Consider the following 22301-nt stretch of genomic DNA (forward strand, 5'->3'; position numbering starts at 1 on the left):
TTGTTAGATTAGTTTGTATGCTTTATTTTCTCATCACATATACTCAAACTTAATCTAACAAAACCTGAAGGCATCATAGATTGCGCGAACTTATTGCACACACTTACATCACTTTCATCTAAACCCCTGCATCTCACATGCACACACGTCCTATTTTAGGAACCCGGAGTGTTATCTAGCATGGTTGACTGGGATTTCATCACCTGGTGCCTCTGTGCTAGAGAAGCATTCCACCCTTAGCCTAGTACCTTTATGGTACGTAAACGGATCTCTTGTTCACGTACTGATACGCCGGACACTGGTACAGTATATCGAACAGGGATTCGCGCTAAGGGAACTCTTGGCCTTACCCCTAGATTAACCCACACATGCATGTCGTATACGAACACATGTGCATCACGTGTGTGAGCCTAGTTTAGGATATCCTACCTATTTGTGTCTAGATTAGGCCGTAGACCATCTTCTAATGGCTACGATCGGTCCTAGGTACACAAACAAAGTCATGAGTCGAGATCCTCTCTCCACTCCGCTAGATTAGGATTAGGGTTGATGCCTTCAGGTAACACTGATAAAATGTGCAAAGATTAAAAAACTTTCCCTTTGGGGTTAGGATTTAAATCCCATTCATTTCCAAAGATCTCATAGGATTAGTCATTCATGATCCATCCGTTGAAAGCAATCTTATGCTATCTCATCTCATCTCGATCGTACGATTTTTAATCTTATATTATCTGATTCGATCGAGTATCCATACTTCCTTTATATTGGTAGGAACTCATCCTAATCTCATGTTCATGTAATCCTGATTATCCCTGTATCCTTTCTCCTGGCTTACAGACACCATGTCTACTCGTACAATTCTTGATTGGATCCGTGGTACATTAAGAGAATCCCATATCTATGCCATAAGTGAGCAAGAGAAAAATCTCTTCGGTTACGTGGCCACCATCAAGCTCGATTGGGGATTACTCTATGCTGCATCAGAGTGTTGGGATCCCGATCATCATGTCTTCCGTTTTGGCAACCAAGAAATGTGTCCCACCTTTGAAGAATGGTGTGCCTTATTGGAATATCCTGTAGATGGCCCTCTGGTGAAGCCATCTTACGTGTCGGATTATCGTCCTTTGTTCCTTCGCTTGATGAATAATCCAGATGAATCCATGAACTCTTTCATCAAAGACCAGGAAGTGTCCATGCAACAACTGATTGACATTTACCCTCCTGTTGGGCATATTGGTGCTGTTGATATTCAAAAAGCCCGAGGTCGCGCTCTGAGATTCTGCTCCTTTGCTAGGTTCCTCACTGTCCAGCCTTCTCGCTGTGCGTCAGCTGTTCTCTTGGACCTCGTTGATCAGATGGATCGTGGCGCCAATCCAATTCCTACTATGCTTGCAGAAACCTTCAATGGATTGGATGAGATGGCTCGTCTTCGTGCCAGCTCAGGTCCAGGCTCTTATGTTCGATCTTTTGTTGGGTCCTTCTCAGGATGTCCTGCATTACTTCACGTGTGGTTATGCCACAAGCTAAAAATTGCAGCTCCTGTGCATTTTGATCATACGTTATACACCTTCAGTGAATGGCGTCATGATGTTTCTTTCAATCATAAAGGCGATTGGGCTGAGTGGTTGAGTTCTCGCCATGAAGATCAGATTTATTGGCAAATCCCTGGAATCCAAGAAGCTGTCTTCAATACTGGAGAAGCTAACTACGTTCGCCTTCTTGGCCTCAAAAAGACTTCCTTTTATATTCCTGCCAGGATTCAGCGTCAGTATGGAAGGGAGCAATCCATTGTGCCTCCCCTTCGTCATTTCTATCCGCCTGAGGATCTCAAGCCCAAGATTGTCAAAGCCGTTTCATCTGCTTGGGATGTTCGAGTCATCAAATCTTTCAAGGAGTCAGTTGAGGAAGATAGTCGTCCAAAGAAGAAGTCTAGAAAGAGTGCTTAATGTCATGTTTTCTCTTATCAGTCTATCTTTGAAAGATCGAACCATGTACTCAAGCTTTAATGATCTATCAATAAAAGTTCACCTTTTTCTTTCAGTATCTTCGTCTATGCATACATCAGTGTCTACTTCTTTCTGATTTTAAATATGTCTTTCAAATATTACAGGGCCGTAGACACCATAGCTAACCCTAATACTCCTTGGGTTCGGGTCTCTTCTCGATTACAGAGGAAATCTGTATCCCCGCCACCTTCTCTGAGAACCCCAGCATCTCATTCTTTCCCGTCCTCATCCTCACCAATGGCAGAAAACCAGGACAGTCCTCCACTCGCTGCTATCACCGATACTCTTACCTTGATTCTCCGGCAGCTTCAAGAACTCAAGGAAGAGAACCAAGTTATCAAGGCTCAACTTTCTGAGAAGTTCGGACAATCGTTGTCCAAGGATAAAGGGCCTGTGCACCAAGCAGCTACTTCAGCAGCACCTGTCCAGCCAGTGTTCATCAATATCCATGATAAAACCGAAGAAGATTTGGAAAAAGAGCAGTATAGCGAGAATCGTAGTAGACCTTCTCAGTCCATGGTTGATAAGTCTGTTATGGAGAAATTAGAGACTCTTACCAGAAAAGTTCAAGACATTCAGTTTCAAGACCAGGGTAGTTTCAATCCCAGTGATCTTACTCTATTTCCCGAAATCCGCCTTCCTGCTAATTTTCAAATGCCCGATTTCGACAAATATGATGGTGTGGGTTGTCCAATCACACATTTACAAATGTTCACCATCATGTGTCAGCCTCAAGGCTTATCTCCTGAGCAAATGGCTCAATTGTTCACAGTTTCCCTAACCAAGGTTGCTAGGAGATGGTTCATGGTCTTGGACAAGACTCGTTACAGGACATGGAAGGATATCGGCGAGCAATTCATCAGGCAGTTCAAATATGATGATGGGACAGAAATCACCAGAAAGGATTTAGAGAGAACAAAACAAGACTCGAGAGAATCCTTTCTGATTTTTGTGAAAAGATGGAGGAGAATAGCAGCTCAGATGATGGAGCGCCCGTCTGAGGAGGAGCAAGTCCAGATAATCATGAAAAATATTTCCCCCCAGCTCCAGTATCACATGTCATTGCAATACTATCCAGACTTCAAACACTTCATTGTGGCTGGCACCCAGATAGAGGAGGCTATGGCTCAAGGTGTATTCAACCGTAGCAACCCAAATCCTAGAGATTTCAAAAAATCCCCACCAGCCCAAGTCAGTAGTATCTCCCATTCCAATGCTCAATCCTCTAAATCCCAGGAACCTCTAGTAATGGACTATGCTCAACCTGCAACCGCACCTCGGCAACAAGCCCGGGTAGAATTTACTCCTCTTCCCATTCCATCTTCGGAGGTGCTTAAGCAGTGTCTGGCTTCAGGTCGCATAACCCTACCTGCCACCCGGCCTCCCCCCAATCCTTTACCTGCCAATTGGCGAGCCGACCTACACTGTGAGTATCACAGGGGTCCTGGTCATCTTACAGACAATTGCATCGCCTTGAAATTCAGAATCCAGAAACTTATTGATGAGAAAGTCATTGCATTCCAACCAAGACCCAATGTTACCCAAAACCCGCTACCTGGTCATGCTAATCCTCCCGCTGCCGTTAATGCCATAACCATAGGAGATCCTGAGTTTGACCCTCTCACCCTCATATGTGCTTTAGAACCCATTTCTGAACCCGAAATCATCTTCTGTGATGAATCATACCTGAGGGAGTCTGTACCTCCCTTGGTAATCACCTATGAGCCACAAGTCCCTCAAATTATCACCTATGGTGAGCCAGAATTGGATGAAGTCAGACATGTGACAAGGGGTGGAAGAATTTTCAAACCTGCTGAATTAAGAGTCGAAAATCCAGGGGCATTGGCTCGAGGAGAGGAGCCGCAATACGTGAAGGACCCAGATGATGAAGTTGTTCAGCAGTTGAAGAAAACTCAGGCTGTCATATCTGTTTGGGGGTTGTTGATAGCATCGAAGAAACACAGAGAGGCTGTGTTGAAAGAACTGAATACCACACAGGTGTCCTCAGAAATATCTCCAGAGCAACTAGCTGAAGTTGTCGCTCTGACACACGCCACCAGGGCCATTAGTTTCTCAGACCAGGAGCTGCCTCCTCAAGGTCGGAATCATGCTAGAGCTCTTCATGTCACTGTTGTTTGCGAAGGCAAGAAAGTACCGTCTGTGCTGGTAGATAATGGATCCGCGTTGAATGTATGTCCATTAAGAACTGCCATTACCTTGGGTTTCGGTCCCACTGATTTTGCCGAATCAACCCTTGGTATCCTCGCATATGACAATACCCGCAGAAATGTGGTCGGAGTCCTTACCACCAGGATCGTTATAGGCGGTCAAGAATTTGAGGTGGAATTTCAAGTTATTGATATCAAAGCCTCGTTCAATATACTTCTGGGACGACCCTGGTTGCATAAGGAAGGTGTTGTTGCCTCAACCCTTCATCAAAAACTGAAGTTCATTAAAGAAGGAAAATTGATCACTGTCAGAGGCGACGAAGAGCCAGAAATAGGGCAGATAACAGGAGAAACTCGGATTCTTCCAGTTACAAAAGCAGATGATTACAACTTGAATGGTTTCGCATTCGATGTTACTGCTATTTCCTATGAAGATGCCTCTCGGGAGGAGTTGTATTTGCCTTTTGCCATCAGTCCTGTGGTTGCCAAGATGATGAGAAAAATGAACTACTTTCCGGGTATGAATTTAGGCCGTGATCCAAGCAAAGCGTCTCACTGGCGCCCAATCAAAGCAAACTCTGGAGCTTTCGGTCTTGGGTATATACCTACTGAGGAGGAGGAGGAATCCATGAAAGAATTGTTGAAATTGAAGGAAGAAATCCGCCGCACTGGAAGGATACTCCCGATGACTCCATATTCCTTATCAATGAATGGTCACTTTATCAAAGAAGGTGAGACTTCTCCATACTATGGGTTTTCTGAACCATGGTATGACTCAGTAACAGGGATCATGATACCGGGTTTTGAAATATTCAGTGGCCTTGCTCTCCCAGAAACAGAACCGCCGGTATATTGTGTTCAAAAAACTGTTGAGGATTGGATAGTCTGCCTTGAGCCAGATATGTTGGGGTCTTTGTTCGAAGAAGATGTGCCTGATGTTGTTTGTCAGGAGTTGCCCGTTTTAGATCATTCTAAAAAGCAAGAAGAGACTGACTGTGAAGATGTGCTGGTGGCAGTTATTCAGAGTAATGATACCTTTACTGAACCTCAGAGTCAGATTGCACCTGCAACAGAAAATCTTTCAAACTGGAGTTCTGATGTTTTTCCACCTTATTATATTGCTAAGTCAAGTCTAGTCAAGTCGAGTGAATCGGTGTCAGTGCCTAGTCCAGGCGAGTCATTTTCTGAGTTTATTTACTATGTGAATCCTGAGCCTGTTCAGGATGAGTCCAATGATAATGATGTAACTTCTTTCAATTCAATGAAATCTGATTCTCAGTATGTCTCTGTGTTTGCTTCTGACTTTAATAATAATGATAACACTCCCTCCTCAGACGAGGAAGAGGGGATCGACGAAACTCCCTTTGAATTACAGCATATGCTCAAACAAGAGGAGGAGCGCCGAGCCCAGCCTCTTAAAGATGAAATCGAAATTATAAACATCGGAACAGAAGATTTAATACAGGAAATACGAATTGGAAATACTCTATCATCTGAAGAGCGCGATGAATTAATAAACCTACTTAAGGAACATAAAGAAGTTTTTGCCTGGTCCTACAAAGATATGCCCGGGTTGAGCGAAGACATTGTTCAACACAAGCTACCTTTGTTGCCTGGGATTAAACCTAAAAAGCAGAAGCTAAGGAGAATGAAGCCTGAGTGGGTCCTGAAAGTAGAAGAAGAGGTTACTAAGCAGTTGAATGCTGGATTTCTGCAAGTGGTGGAATATCCAGAATGGCTCGCAAATATAGTACCTGTACCGAAGAAAGATGGAAAGGTGAGAATGTGTGTAGATTTTAGGGATTTGAACAAGGCAAGTCCAAAAGATGATTTCCCTCTACCACATATCGATATCTTGGTGGACAATACGGCCGGGCATGAATTACTATCTTTCATGGATGGTTTCTCGGGCTACAATCAAATTAAGATGGCACCCGAGGACATGGCTAAGACCTCGTTCATTACACAATGGGGGACATATTGCTATCGGGTAATGCCATTTGGTCTTAAGAATGCTGGTGCGACGTATCAAAGAGCAGCTACAGCCTTACTCCATGACATGATACATAGAGAAGTCGAAGTTTATGTCGATGATATGATTGTAAAAGCTAGGGAAAGGAGGGATCACATCCCGAACCTCAAGAAGTTCTTTGAAAGAATACTCAAATACCAGCTTCGCCTGAATCCTAGCAAGTGTGTATTCGGGGTTACCTCTGGTAAGTTGTTAGGATTCATGGTGAGTCAAAGGGGTATAGAGGTGGATCCTCAGAAGATTAAGGCTATCCAGGAGATGCCGCCGCCTAGAACCGAGAAGGAAATTCGGGGATTCCTAGGAAGGATACAGTTCCTAAGGCGATTCATCGCTCATCTGACATCAACTTGTGAACCTATCTTTAAGCTCTTAAAGAAGAACTCTTCCAAAGAATGGACAGAGGAATGTCAGCAGGCCTTTGAAAAGATAAAGCAAAGTTTGTCTGAACCACCGATAGTAGCACCAGTGATACCGGGACATCCATTGCTGCTTTATTTGTCAGTAACAGAAACCACAATGGGTTGTATGTTAGCGCAGCAAGATCCAGAAACCAAGCATGAAAAGGCTGTGTATTATCTTAGCAAGAAGATGTTGGAGTATGAACAGAAGTATACTGTCCTAGAAAAAACCTGCTTAGCCTTGGTTTGGGCTACTCAGCGACTCAGGCATTACATTTTATCACATAAGGTCTTGCTCCTGTCAAGGATGGATCCTCTGAAATATCTCTTTGAAAAACCAGCCTTGACAGGCAGGACTGCCAGATGGTTATTGTTGTTGTCTGAGTTTGACATCACCCATGTAACCCAAAAATCAGTAAAGGGCCGAGTCATTGCTGAACAATTGGCAGAAGCACCCCGAGAAGAAAATCAGCCTTTCAAGACGATGTTCCCAGATGAAGAGATCATGATGGTAGAAGATGAATATCTAGAAACTGGTTGGACCCTCTATTTTGATGGAGCAGCAAACCAAACAGGGCAAGGAGTAGGGGCATTGCTTGTGTCACCCCGAAATGAGCATGTTCCCCTTGCAGTTAAGTTACAATTCAATTGCACCAACAATATGGCAGAGTATGAAGCATGCATTGTTGGGCTTGAGGCAGCATTGGCCTTAGGCATAGAGAATCTTGACGTATATGGAGATTCAATGTTAATCATTTGCCAAACCCAAGGAGAATGGAGAACCAAAGAAGAAAAGTTGCTGCCATATCATGAATACTTGGATATTCTCGCTAAGCAATTCCAGCACATCACTTTCAGTTATTTGCCAAGGTTGAAGAATAGATTCGCCGATGCCTTAGCGACGTTAGCTTCTATGATTGACATACCTCACAATATGAAAATGAGGCCCATCACGGTTCAAGAGCAATGGGCTCCTGCATATGTTGATGCTATAGAGATAGCTGCAAGATGTCCCGATGGTAAACCATGGTATACGGACATAAAGAACTACATCTCGGGCCAGGGGCATCCCAATGAGGCGTCGAATAAGGAGATAAGGACTTTGCAGAGATTGGCGGCTAACTTTGTCATTTGTGGAGGAGAGCTGTATCGACGGTCCTTCGACGGAATTCAACTCTTATGTGTCACTGAAGATCAGGCAGAAGAAATTCTCGCAGATGTTCATGAAGGGGTGTGTGGACCTCATATGAATGGGAAGATGTTGTCAAAGAAGATCCTACGTCTGGGGTACTATTGGCCAACATTGGAAGCAGATTGTCACACATTTGTGAAGAAATGCTATAAATGTCAGATACATGCGAATCTCATCCATGTACCACCTACCGAATTGCATTCTCTTACTTCTCCTTGGCCGTTTTCGGTTTGGGGAATTGACATTATTGGCAAAATTTCCCCTAAGTCATCCAGTGGTCACGAGTACATACTCGTTGCAATTGACTACTTCACTAAGTGGGTTGAGGCCGCTTCTTATGCAAAGCTTACATCCGCATCAGTTGCTAAATTCATACGAACCAACATCATATGCAGATATGGGATTCCCCATGAACTTATCTCAGATAACGGATCTCATTTCAAGAAAGAAGTTATCATTCTTTGCGAAGAGTTCAAGATTAAGCATCACAAATCCTCACCTTATCGGCCGCAGACAAATGGAGCAGTGGAAGCTGCAAACAAAAATGTCAAGACTATCATTAGCAAGATGTCAGAAACTTATAGGGATTGGTCGAATAAGTTGCCGTACGCCTTGTGGGCTTACAGAACATCAATTAGAGCTTCAACTGGGGCAACCCCTTACTCTCTTGTTTATGGTATGGAAGCAGTGCTACCTGTAGAGATTCGTGTACCTTCGCTCCGAGTATTGGCTGAAGTCAAGTTGCCAGAAAATGAATGGGCAGACGCCAGATATAAAGAGCTGAATATGCTAGATGAAAAGAGGTTAAAAGCGCTTTACCATGTGCAGGGTTATCAGCGCAGAATAGCCCGGGCTTTTAATAAAAAGGTTAAAATCAGAGATCTCGAAGAAGGCAACCTTGTTCTAAAAGAAAACCGAGCACCAGTGTTTGACCCAAGAGGCAAATTCAAGCCTAATTGGTCAGGGCCATACATCGTGGACCAAATCTTACCTGGAAAAGCCGTCAAGCTCCGTAATTTAAATGGAGAAATATTGCCGGAACCAACAAATCTTGATCAACTCAAGAGGTTCTATGCTTGAACACCAGAAGGCCGTCTTTTGGCCGAATAAAACCCAAATTCATAACCCAAAATCAAAAAATATATAACCTTTTGCAAACCCTTTTGAGCCTACATAAAATTTTCCTTCAAAACCCAATGTACTAGGGGCATTCCCCTGAACTACGCATGACCTGATTCCTACACTGGGATACGTAGGCAACCTGTTCACAGGTTCGGTTGAAACTCTTGCAAAACCTTAAGCCATTTTTTGAAAAGCTCTACCTCACCTGTAAAGTCCTTTTGGTGTTCAAGTAAAAAAAAAAAAAAAAAAAAAAAAAAAAAAAAAAAGAGAATGGAGCTTGAAGATCCGCTAGATTGAAAACCTGAAAAGGCGATCTAGGCAAAATTTAGGATCATTCCCCTGCTAAGTTGAAAACCTGAAAAGGCAGCTTAGGCAAAAGTTAAGGGGGTAGCCTGCTGAGTCAAAAACCTGAAAAGGCGATTCAGGCAAAAGTTAAGGTTGAACGGTCCGCCAAGTTGAAAATCTAAAAAGGAATACTTGGTCGTGGTAAGATGGGGTTCACGCCAGAAGAATTACATCGACCTCTGAACTCTCAGTAGGTCAGGCAAAAATAACAATGATTCCCGAAACTAAGGGCATTAATTTCAAAACAATCCGAAAGTTGATAGAAGGATATATGAAGTATCACTGTCTTAAAAAATAAGTTAAGATGTTTATCAGTGGAGAAACATTCTTTAAAAGAGGCTAACCTAACCCAAAAGAAAATACTGATAAGTCAGAAGCATCACGAGATCACTTGAGTAATCTTTCTTATTTTGTCTTTTTATTACCAATGTCTGTGGTTCTATTTTTAGAAAAATTTACAAATGCTATTTTAAAGAATTGTTGTAGGGTGCAATCACTCTGAAGGCAGGTTCATTAACAGATTCCGAGAAACTTGGAAAAGGTGCGACTGTCATGAATGGTGAAAAATCGTTGCAAGAATGATCTCTGGTCAATGAATAGAAGAAGGTTAGAAGGCCTTAAACTGGGGCAGGTTGCTAATGAAGTGGCATCTCATGTTCAAGCCTTGAAAGACCTTTGCTGCATGGTGGTATGGAATCATTTGCTTCCAAAGTTGTTAATTAGAGATTTCAGTTCCTTTTCTCTGATAATCTATGTCAAAGCTCAAATTATCTCTGAATTCATTTGAAAATGGTCTCTTCTCTTTAAGCATCATATAAATGTGATGTCTCATTTCTTGGAATTCGTATAAATACGATAGTCCATTGTCCTTGAGTTAACTTTGAGCATCATATAAATATGGTGTCTCATTTGTTTGAAATCCGTATAAATACGTTATTTCATTCATTCTGAGTCCATTCAAAAATGTTCTCTTATTCTCTTTGAGCATCATACAAATAGGATACCTCATTTCCTTGGAACTCCGTAAAAATACGGTATTCCATTATCTTCTGAGTCCATTCAAAAATGTTCTCTTATTCTCTTTGAGCATCATACAAATATGATACCTCATTTCCTTGGAACTCCATAAAAATACGGTATTCCATTCCCTTCTGAGTCCATTCAAAAATGGTCTTTTCTCTTTGAACATCATATAAATGTGATGTCGAGCGGCACCGCAGCGGGATTTTGTTTTTTATTATTATTGCATTCCAATTCTAGGACTTCGTTTAGGGTCTTGCATTAGGTAGTAAATGTTTGCGTCTAAGTTCCGTTTTGTGTAGAGTCTTTTGTCGATTAAAGCTACGCAAAATGGTTCTGTCATTTTAACTTTGGTATTTGATGACTACGTCATCTTTACCAAAGAGGGGCATCTGTAGACACCCCCATTTTGCTCTGCTTTGATCAACAAAGAAATTAGGGTTTCGCTGTCAATTTTTCAGTATTTTCCATTCCCGTGTTCATCCCTTAAGCTTTCTCAAATCTTTCTGGTCATTCCTGCAATGTTCTGATTTTTTTTTCCGTTGAGTATTGAGAAGGGTTATTCATGAGAATCCGAGCAAAAGAGAATGTGGGACCCGCTGGTGTGGGACCCGTTTGTGTGGGACCCGCTGGTATGGGACCTGCTAGTGTGGGACCTGCTAGTGTGGGACCCGTTTGTGTGGGACCCGCTGATGTGGGACCCGTTTGTGTGGGACCCGCTGATGTGGGACCCGCTTGTGTAGGGCCCGCTGATGTGGGGCCCGCTTGTGCGGAACCCACAAAGTGGGACTCACCATTAGCATGACTTAACTTTCTCTACCATTTCCACTAACTTCATTTTTCCCTTTAAAATAACACCATTATCTCCATTACCATTATATATTCCATTATCCCCACCACCATTATCTCCATTACCATTATATATTCCATTATCCCCACCACCATTCCCACCATTACCATTATATATTCCATTATCCCCACCACCATTCCCACCATTACCATTATATATTCCATTATTCCCACCACCATTCCCACCATTACCATTATATATTCCATTATTCCCACCACCATTCCCACCATTACCATTATATATTCCATTATTCTCCACCACACCCACCATTCTCATTTTTTATTTCCACCTCTCCACTAAGTTTTTCACTATATAAAGAGAGGTGATGAGAGGAAGAAAAGAGGAGAAAAACAACACATTGTTTTTGGATAGTTTTCTCTTTCTCTCCCTCAATATCTCCCTCCCTCAATATCTCTCACTCTCTCACTCTCACACTATCATTATCTACTTTCTCTCCTTATTTGTTTCTCCCCATCTCTCTCCCTTGTTCCATATAAAAAAAAATATAAAAGAAAATAAAACAAAGAAAAAGAGAAAGAAAGCGGAAGCGGATCAAGCGGCGGTGCGATTTTCGAATTTTTCGGCTCTCGGATTCGACGAGGATTTCGATCACAGGTAGGTACTTAATTTTTAGATTTTTCTAGAATTATTTGGTATATTTGCATGATTTTTAGTATTTAATTGGATTTAGTTGAAAATTAAATATGTATGCTCAAAATCATGATCTCCATGAGTGTTTCGAAAATAAAATATATACTAAATGAATTCCAAAATTAATGAAATTTCGTGGGAAACTAATATGATACCAGTACATTCTACCATGAAATTTTGAGAATTTGTAGAATTTGTTTGGTATATTATTTTATGCTTTCTTTGAAATTTACCAGCTTTTGAAGGAATTGTTACTGACATCAGATCACAACTAAAATTCTTAAAATTTTTACAGTAGTCTTCAATCTCACATTTCTAGTTACTGTAAAAGTTTCAAGTGATTTGGATCTGTTTTCATATGGGATGTAGGGTTAATTCATAATCTGGTCTGAAAATTAAAAAATCTGAAACTGATAGTAAATGGTTTCCAAAATTCATGAAAATTTCTCAGTATGTTATTTTTACTTATATCTTATTACTGTAGAAATTTCATTGAATTTAGATTCATATTTCTAGTGGTTTCTGTGTTATTTGTGCAATCTGGTCAATCAATTGTTAAATCGAAATTAAATATGAGCTTAATGTAAAAATCTGTAAAACTCTTCCCGTAAGCTACATTTCATCATATCTTGCTGCTGTAGAAATTTCAACTCATTTCGAATTTGTTTGCAATAATTTCACTTGTAAAATCACTCATATGCTTAAAATTGATAAAATCCATTGAAAATTCGAAATTAATTAAAAATCATTGTGAAAATTTCCAAAGAACCTTAAATTTTGTCACATGTTCACTCCTTAATCCATTGAAACAGAAATTTTAGGATCTTTAGATTTTCCTGGAAAAATGGCCAGTGCATCCATAATCGTATCCCAATTGCAACCGATCTTTGACAATTTGAATACTTAAGCTATAGCATGTTGTTGGCTCCGAGGTTACTGTCCACGGAAATCCTGAGATATGCCAGGCAATAAGATGTTATAACCTAAGTATTAAATTGCGCAAGGAAAGAACGCACGATTCCCTTCCTTGGATGCTATTCTGGGCCGAAATTGGTGAACCCTAGAACCATTGGTAATCCTCAAGTGTCCATAAATCGAAAATCCATGAAATCTGAAATTAATTAACTTCAAGAATTTGAATTGATTTGTCTCGAGTCTTTCGGAACCATTGGATTATGGTTTCCAATCTAAGAACCATTAGAGCCCAATTTAGGAACACTAGTGTTGTGTCGTGTCCTAAATTTTAGGGAGTCCTAGAGTTAGGAGTCCAGCCTCATCACGGACGCTTGCTATGTATAGCAACCGTACCATAGGTCTAGTTACACTAGTCACCCAATCTTTCCTTAAGACAAGCCTAGTAAACTAGGATGTAGGCAAACCTGCATTAGTCTAAGGGACAACTTGCATTCAGATAAGAATCATATAGCATCTTAGATGAAATCCTAAGATAATAAAATCCTCAACTTGAATTAAATAATTCCTCTTAAAACTGTTGAAACAGTCAAATCCGTCTAAGTCGGTGTCCTAGTTGAGTTAGGCATATGTAGCTTAGCTTAGGTGCACCGAACTACGTCGACTCTGATCCCAGTGAGGCTTGGGTACGTAGGCAGCTTGGATGTCTGATGGCATACCACCCGCGAGTCGGCACCACAAACAAATTGTGGTGTTTTGTATATTAATTTTCTTGTAAATACTTAATCAAATCAGTTAGGGTTTTCCATGAAATTAGAATTCTAGGAGAACTTTCACTTAGAATGAATCCAGACAAATTAATAAATCAAGATACACATCTAGGATTCACATTGAAATTAGATTCTAGGATGCATGTCACTTAGTTCGCACATTAACATAGAGTTGAATGAGCCATTTAAAATAAATTTAAAAGAGTTAGCTTTTGGAATCGAAGACCGATTATCGGACAAGAATGGTGCATGTGGTGGATAACTCCCCATACCTTCCATTCTCGTAACCAGGTAGCGAGTCTAGATTTCTGGTTAATTATGGGTCCTAGATCCCACATCTAGGTGGCGACTCTGTCAGTCTCTTTCGTGTGGAATTCGGATTGCCTTAGTGATCCCAAGTTCACAGGAAAGACGAATCAATAATAAAATGCACACGCCAATCGCGTGGGTACGAGAGACCAAGAGAGAGTGCATGGCGGCTCGCGCCCCACCCCTCTCGCGGGATCATGTCCCACAGATCCAAATCTGAAAAAAGACACGATTCAGTCGTGCGCCCATCAGCTTTTCGTGGTTTCTTTTCGTGCAACCGCGCACCCATCAAATTTGGAGTGCCTTTATCAATATCTCAAATCACCTATAAAAAGCAATTTAATCCCTCATTTTCAGATCTAGAATTTTTTCGTTTTCCTTTTTTAGAGAGAGAGAGAGAGTGAGAAAACTAGAGAGAAGAAGTAGATCTCATGCGAAACCCTAGTTCTATTCTGCCATTTCTTCTCCGATTTTCTGATCATCTCATCTTCTTCGGCCTTAGCTCCGGCTACACATCCTAGCAGAGAGAGGAGATGAGGGAGCTGAAACCCTAACTTCTTAGCTTGATCTATCCGGTCTAAATTCCTTCTTCTCCGGCCTATCTCTTTTCCTCCGATTAAAGATCTGTTGGAGGAGTTTTTTATCTGAAATTCAAGTTTAAGAGCACATCAAGGCTGGAATTTTAAAGAAGAAGCTAAATCGCATAGGTGTGGATCTTCTCTTAAAAGAGTGACAGTTCTTCACAATATTGGTTCAGGTAGACATTTTTCCTAAAAAAATTCATTTCAATGTTCAAATCTCTTGTTAATGATGTTGAATATGCTGATAAATTTGTGTTAGCATAGATCTCTGTACATGAGAATGTATGAAAGATTATTTGCAGTTAATGATTTTGATCTTTGTGGAATCGTTGTTTGGAAAAGATGATAGGTTGGAATTAAGATTGTTTTAATTTTCCATATAGCTTTAGTGAGATGTTATAATACTCAGATTTTTTTTAAAAAAAAAAGAAAAAAAAAGAAAAAAGTCATTTGAAAACTCTTAGATCTAAGAAATATGAAGGAGTTTTGATCTGATTTATGATTCTATTGGCGAATGAATCATTGATTTCGAGCTTAGCATAATTGTTTGGAGGAGATCCTGTTAATTGAAAAAGTATTCTTCGGGTATTTTTGTTAATTTGTTTCTTTGCTTAATCTTAAGTTTTCTCTTGAATCTTTTGAGCCTCTGTTTGTCTTATGATTTCCTTTAGCCTCAACAAGATTACAAAAATGAATTTAAAATTTCTTTGATAAAGATTTGCAAAGTGATAATTGAAAGTTTTTTTTTTATTATCCTCTTTAATATAATTCTGTTGATAATGTGGACGATCAGCTTCATCTGATTGGAATCATTTTTTTTAGTCTCAGAGAAGTTATGCAATTTTGAATCATTATGATTGTATGTAGATCAAGAAAAACTCTTCAAGTGTTTGTAGGCTTAAACTTTTTTTTTTCATATGTTTGATGTTTGGACTGATTCGAGAAGATTTGATTTGGATTTTGAGCATTTAAAATTCGTCAAGTGATTCAGATTTAAAATAGATTCTAAGTTCAGTGATCTCTAAGTTTCTTTCAATTTATCTCTCGAAATTCAGATTTCAAGTTTTGTGCATAGTGTTTTATAATTCAATTTCTTTTTATTTGCTTGCTTGTGTTCATAATGAGACTGGATGTAAGATCTGTACAGATTTATCATCTCCATTTGAAATTCGTTAGTAATCATCTTTTGAGTTGTGGCCAGTTCATAAATTGTAATTTTGATGGTAGAGATAGACCTTTAAAATGTGTCTGATATATATATATATATATATATATATATATATATATATGTATATATATATATGTGTGTGTGTGTGTGTGTGTGTGTGTGTGTGTGTGTGTGTGTGTGGTCTTGTACATGACTGCGTATATGTATGTGCAGGTTTATATGTGTGTGAATATGCGTATATGTGTTAGTAGCTGTAATGTGATTCTTCTTTACTTCTCAAATCCAATGAATAATCTTTGCTAAAAACTGTAATTGTGCTCAGTTAAAGACTCTCTTATTTTTGCTACCTAATGAATTATTTTTAATGAGTACTCTATGATATAATTTAGTGATTTGAATGCAGTGCATTTAATAATCTTTGCTATTATCTGTCAAATGCATTGCCTTGAGGATTTTATTGAAGAAATCAATAGTTAAAGGTTCATTGAATTATTTTATTATAGATTATTTATAGTAGCTTATCATTAAGTGTTTACGGTATACTTGTACTGGTACTTATTCAGTTTATTGGGATATGTTTAATGCTCACATTATAACTGATCTTTCCTGTTGGCATTTATTACTTTGGCAATGTTTCAGTAACTAGAGAAAAATTCGGGTCATGCATATAATATAATATGGTTACACCAGTTCTGTTTCTTGCATCACCTGTGGCACTACAAGTTGCCCAAAGTTGGTTCTTCACTTCACTTGTAACACTACAAATTATCTAAAATCAGTTTTCATCTTCACCTTTAACACTACGGGTTACACAAAGTTCAATTCCTAGTATGAGTGCTTATGAAATCAGCACATTCATTGGTAGTCCAGGTCATGTTCTGTGAATTTATAGAATCACTACTTTTATTCACAGTCCAGCTCATATTTTGTATGCTCATCTGTTTTGAAATCAATCTATCCAGATACGGTCAAGTTCATTTTCTGTGTGCTCATAAAATTAGTACTTCTATATTCACAGTCTAGCTATGCATCTATTAGCAAGTGCATATAGTTTTGTCCATCCCTTGAGTGTTTACACCAACAGGTATAAAGTTTAGCCCACTCTATTAGCATTTACACTTTCACTTGTATGGTTCAGTTTTCCCCATAACAGTTTATACTGTCACTTGTATGTTTCAGTTTTCCTCTTAACTGTTTGTATCATCACTTGTATGTTTCAGTTTTCCTCTTAACTGTTTGTATCACTACTTGTGTGGTTCAGTTTTACTCATAACAGTTACACTGTCACTTGTATGTTTCAGTTTTCCTCTTAACTGTTTGTATCATCACTTGTATGTTTCAGTTTTCCTCTTAACTGTTTGTATCACTACTTGTATGGTTCAGTTTTACTCATAACAGTTTACACTCTCACTTGTATGGTTTGGTTTCACTCATAACAGTTTACACTGTCACTTGTATGGTTTAGTTTTCTCCATAAGAGTTTACACTGTTATTTGTATGGTTCAGTTTTTCCTCTTAACTGTCTGTATCACCACTTGTGTGGTTCAGTTTTCCTCATAACAGTTTACTTTATCACTAGTATGGTTCAATTTTTTTTATATAACAGTTTACAACACCGCTTGTATAATTCAGCCTTTTCTTTAGTTGCCAAGTCATGATAGCCCCCATCCCTTGGTCCATTTCAAGCATTATAGATGAGAATTGATTTTTTTTAACAAACTAAATGTCATTTTTTTTAAGAAAAGAATTACATGTTCAGATATGAGTCTGTCTTAATGATGTTCGCATTGTATAGCGTTTGTTAAAGTCTAGAAATAGTTGTTTTCATTAAAATTAGATAGCACTTACATTTCTTTTTATGAGACTTTTTTTTAGAGTCCAATGTTTACTATTGGAATATGATTATACTTCATGACTTCATTTTTTTTTAGAATGTGTCTGAGCATTTGTGGGCTCATTGGTATTATTTACTGGAAAATTTTGAGTTTTACTATATCAGTTGATGCTAATTATACTGAAACTACTTCATTATGGGAAGTTTTCTCATTTGCTGCAGGTTTTGGTTTTTGTCAATAATGCTATTATTGCCATGTGGTGGTTTTCCTGTTGTTTTTCCTTAACTCATCCCACGAACTTTATGTGCAATTATTGGAAAGATGTCAGTCCCCTCATCTTTATAATAATACCCCACACTCTTTTGATAATGGCAGCCACTTCTCTATTTTGATAATGACAGCCTTTATTCCACTATTGTTTTAGTAATATACATTTCTCTCTTTCTTTAGTTTTTTTTTATATATTAATAGTGCTGTTTGGGGTTAATTCAGGTTTTATAATCTGTTGCTATTATTTGTGGTGAAAAATTCTATTTGCCATTAGATCTTTGGGGAAGTCTTGGGCAAATTTAGGATAAATCCTAAAGGCCATAAAAGAGAAGCTGTTGATACTGACTCTATTATGACTTGAGAATTCCGCAAACCCATCTTATTTTTCTATTGTATAGGTAGTTATAATTCTCAAAGCCTCTTTAATCAAAAGAGAGAAATAATTTGTTGAAATTAGTTTAATGAGAATAATTTTCTTTAGCTTGGCTTATTCTAAGGCTTATTCCAAGGTTATGTACCTTGTAGATATTCTTTTTTGTCTCATTCTTTCAACATTTCAAGTTATATTATTAGATAGAGATTGTTAGTAGAGCTTGACTAATTACATATGACTTATGTCTGTTACCTATGCAGGCATGATTTCAATTTATTATATTATTGGTGCCTTTCATTCGATACGTTGGCTCAGTTAATTCAATTAGAGTAGGCCTTTTTAGATTAGATCATTTTATCATTGCAAAGGCGAGTTAGCCCAAGCCCATTCTTAGGGGACTTGCTCAGGCCAAGTAGTACTCCCCTCTTTTATTTAAAAGACTTGCCTAGTCTTTTAGATATGTGTCCCCTAGATATTAGATCCCCTCTTTCATTGCAAGGGCAATGAAAGAGATATCTTGAGCCTACCCTTTAGGGAGACAAGTTACGTCTCAGCAGATAGTCATACCCATTTAGAGAGACAGGCTATGTCTCATACAGAGAATGTTCTATCCTTTAGAGACAAGCTTTGTCTCATTAGTGAGTCTATCCCTAGGAGACATGCCATGTCTCATTAGCACATCTCTTAGAGTCATTTGTTTGAGAGTCAGTCTTTTAGAATACGAGTCTGTCCTTAGCTGAAGAGTCAGTCATTCTTTCAGGAGTCAGTCCTATCATCATAGGGGTTATGATTCTGTCCAACCTCTCATCAAATCATGTGATTTTCATCCAGTTCTTGCAAGGTATAGGATGCTGTCCAACCCTTGCAGAGTTGTTATTCTGTTCATTCCCCCGCAAAGCATAGGATGCTGTCCAACCTTTGCGGGATATCAGGAGTCAGTCCTGCCCTTATGATGATAGGATTATGTCATCTTGTGTCAAAAATTCCAAAAAAGCATCTAAAAACTAAAAATCTTAAAAATCTTGAGTCATTAGGAGTAGTTGGGAAATTCAGTTCCGAACTACGTTGGCTTGATCCCTTTCCACAGGGTACGTAGTGCAGCTTGCGATCCACATCCCAAGTCAGCCAAACCTTTCAAAATAAACATTTTATTCGAAAAAGATCTTCCCCTAGAATTAGGAGTTTGTCCTAGCTGTTTAGGGTGTTTAGAATTAGGAGGCTGTCCTGATTTGTATTGATATGGTGTGTCCTGTCGTGTGAGTGTCCTTAGAGTTAGGAGGCCTTAAGTCGATTGGTTAGAAATTTAGTCGAACCGATGGCTAGACTAGGAAGCATATAGTCAGCCCATGATTTTCATTAGGTTGAACAGTCTAGATACACATAGGATATAGGGCCCACTTGCATTAGCTTAAGGCTAATCAACTTGCATTAGTTAGGGTATATAGAGAGTCCTAAAAATTACAATTCACATGAACTTAAGCAATTGTACAAAAAAGCTTTAAAAATCAATCGAGTCTAGGATAGCGGTTCTAGATGGTTAGGCATTGGAGTTTAGAATAGGTCATCGAACTACGTTGACTCCGATTCTTCCCAAGGCCGGGATACGTAGAGCAGCTGGGATGGATGGCCATCTTGGTCTGAGTCAAGTCCTGCATTAGAGTTTTATGATTTGTCTTGTTCAGTCATGTATAGAGTTGTTTTGCTGTGTTTTCTTACTTTCATGTACATATCCTATACCTTTAGCTGTAGCATGCATGTGTTTGTACACCAGAACTTAGACACCAATTAGGTATGACACTCATAACCTAGTTATTCTCAGGTGACACTTCTTTCGTTTCTTTTATGTATGTTTATTAATCATCTCTGAGACATGCATGATTAGATAGACGCCTTCTCGGAGATATTCGTTCTCATTTCATATGACTTTCGCCCAAAACTCTTCAAAATCAATAAGTAAATGGCATAAGAGACCAGGTGTTTGCACTTGGGCGGATGAGGTGCTCTTCGGACCTTCCAAATTCGTAACCAGGCACGAACCTTCTTTTATATCTCTGGTTATCCGTTGCAACAGAGCATAGTATGGGATCTAGGGCCCATTTCCTTGGATGACGATTCTTCTTTGTTTAAGGTACGCCTCGAATCTGGGCTAGTCCCCGAATCGAGAGGTATCTCACCTTATATCGTCACTCGTACTGTGAGAGGCACTTCTTTCGAGAGTTCCTTGGTAGAGCTCTCCATTTACGTGGATGATCCTGAGACTAGCGTGTGGGGGCTCGTCCCCGCCTCTCTCGGATCGGGGTCCACAGTAGTTAGCATTGATAATCAACCTAAATATCTTAACCTTGCTAACTAGGCTATTAAAATTACCTAATTAAGTTTGCTAATCAACAAGGATTTTGAACTTATATTAATTTGTAATATTGTTTAACTTCAACTATTTCAAACTTAATTAAACAATAGATAAGTCTTGGGTGAAATCTTAGGAAAAGTTTTTAAAAGGTAAAGGTTTTATAAATATCCTATTCACCCCCCTCTAGGTTGCCAAACTAAGTCACTACTTGGATTTCAATTGGTATCAAAGCTTGGGCTCTTGATTAAGACCCTAACCGGTTAAGAGTTAAAAGATTAAATTTTTTTTGGCTACTTAAAAGATGGGATCTAGATTACCTATTTTGGATGGTTCGGATTATGGATCATGGTTGATCCATATAAAGACATACTTAAAAGGTCTAGATAAAGATATGGTAAAGATAATTGAAAATGGATTTATTTTAAATGCTAAATCTAAAGGATTAAATGAATATAATAAAAAATTATCTTTACTAAATACAAAAGCCCTAATTGCAACATGTTGTGCATTACCACCACACATTTATGAGAATGCATCCTCATGTACTAATGCTAAAGAGATTTTAAACAAACTTGAAAAATCTTGTCAAAGTGAAATCCTATGCTTAAATGGAATAATTGAGAAGTCTAATGAAAATGCATTGAAAAATATTGATTTCACATTTGAAGAACTACATTGTGCTTTTCAAGATTTGAATAAGAAACTTGAGGATCAACTAGCTAAGAATTCAAACTTGAAAAATAATTTAGCTAGTATTAATAAGGAGTTTAGGGAAGTAGAAAAAGATCATGCACATCTTAGTGAAGAAAATGAAATGCTTAAAAATAATTGTATTGAATTAAGTGAAACTATTGTATCACTAAGAGAAGAAAACCAACTCCTTAAAGAAGAAGAAGAAAAGATAAAAATGTTTCCATCTCTTGAATCAATCAACTACAAAATGAAAATCAATGATTTGATAATAAAAAATGAAACATTAAGGTTGAAAAATCATAAGTTACAAGAGAATGTAAAATTCAATTACCATAATGATCACTCTTGTAATTCATCATGTTCATCCCGTCCATCTACCTACTCTTATGCATCTTGTGACTATTGTGGTAGATTTGGACATTACAAGTTTAAATGTACATTTAAACATGTAAAAAGTAGTAAGTTTGTTTGGGTTAAAAATGACTTATCACCTAGGACAAACTTGCTTGGAACCAAGATGGTTTGGGTTCCAAAACCCCTAACATGATCTATATTATGTTAATTTTAGATTAGGGGATGTGCTTTAATTGAATATCATTTAAAAATATATTTGTTGATACAATGTGCTTATTCTTGTTTAATTTTTTTTTGTATCAATACATGTTGTGCCTAAAATTGAAAATCTTTTCAAAACATGTGTATATAGATATCATATGCTCATATTTGCTTAACATATATCTATATATCACCTTAAAATTCAAAGTCTATATGCTTAAATGTAATTAATTTGAGACTTTGATATGATGAGCCTAATTGAATATCATTTTGAGTTTCCTAGTTTAAGTGCCCACATATACTTAAAAATCATCATGCACTTAGAATATGTCATTCATCCACATGACAACCACAATAAAGCATTCAATGTGAAAACCATAAATTGTGCTTATAGAATATTCAACCACACCTCTTGCCCATGTGTTCAAATTAAAGCTTCAAGTACATCTTCAAAACTTAAACCTTTTTTTTTGGTAGTTGCTAGGAGTTAGGTTAAATGATCACATCATTCTAGCAAAACCAAAAGAAATGAAACCCATAGGTTTAAAAACTTGAACTTAAATGAAAATTTTTGGCAATCGAAATTGTACTTGAATAAAAATTTGAGAAAATGCCAAAGTATCATTCTTTAAACTTTATTTTGGACAAATACGGCACTTGCTAGATAATTATGTACTTGAATTGTTCTAATATATCATTTC

The 22301-nt window shown here is 38.3% G+C and overlaps 1 long non-coding RNA gene across 1 annotated transcript in view; it reads left to right on the forward strand.

Moving 5' to 3' along the window:
• Positions 1-14316: 14316 nt before the first annotated feature.
• Positions 14317-22301, forward strand: part of LOC143887483 (uncharacterized) — a 34953-nt gene continuing 26968 nt past the window's right edge. The window contains exon 1 of the long non-coding RNA XR_013254198.1: positions 14317-14532. This is a non-coding gene — a long non-coding RNA (uncharacterized LOC143887483). The remainder of the gene's footprint in view (positions 14533-22301) is intronic.

Source organism: Tasmannia lanceolata, unplaced genomic scaffold, assembly GCF_043159265.1.
Source record: "Tasmannia lanceolata isolate RefF3 unplaced genomic scaffold, GAP_Taslan_0.1 ptg000012l, whole genome shotgun sequence".
Lineage (NCBI taxonomy): Eukaryota > Viridiplantae > Streptophyta > Magnoliopsida > Canellales > Winteraceae > Tasmannia > Tasmannia lanceolata.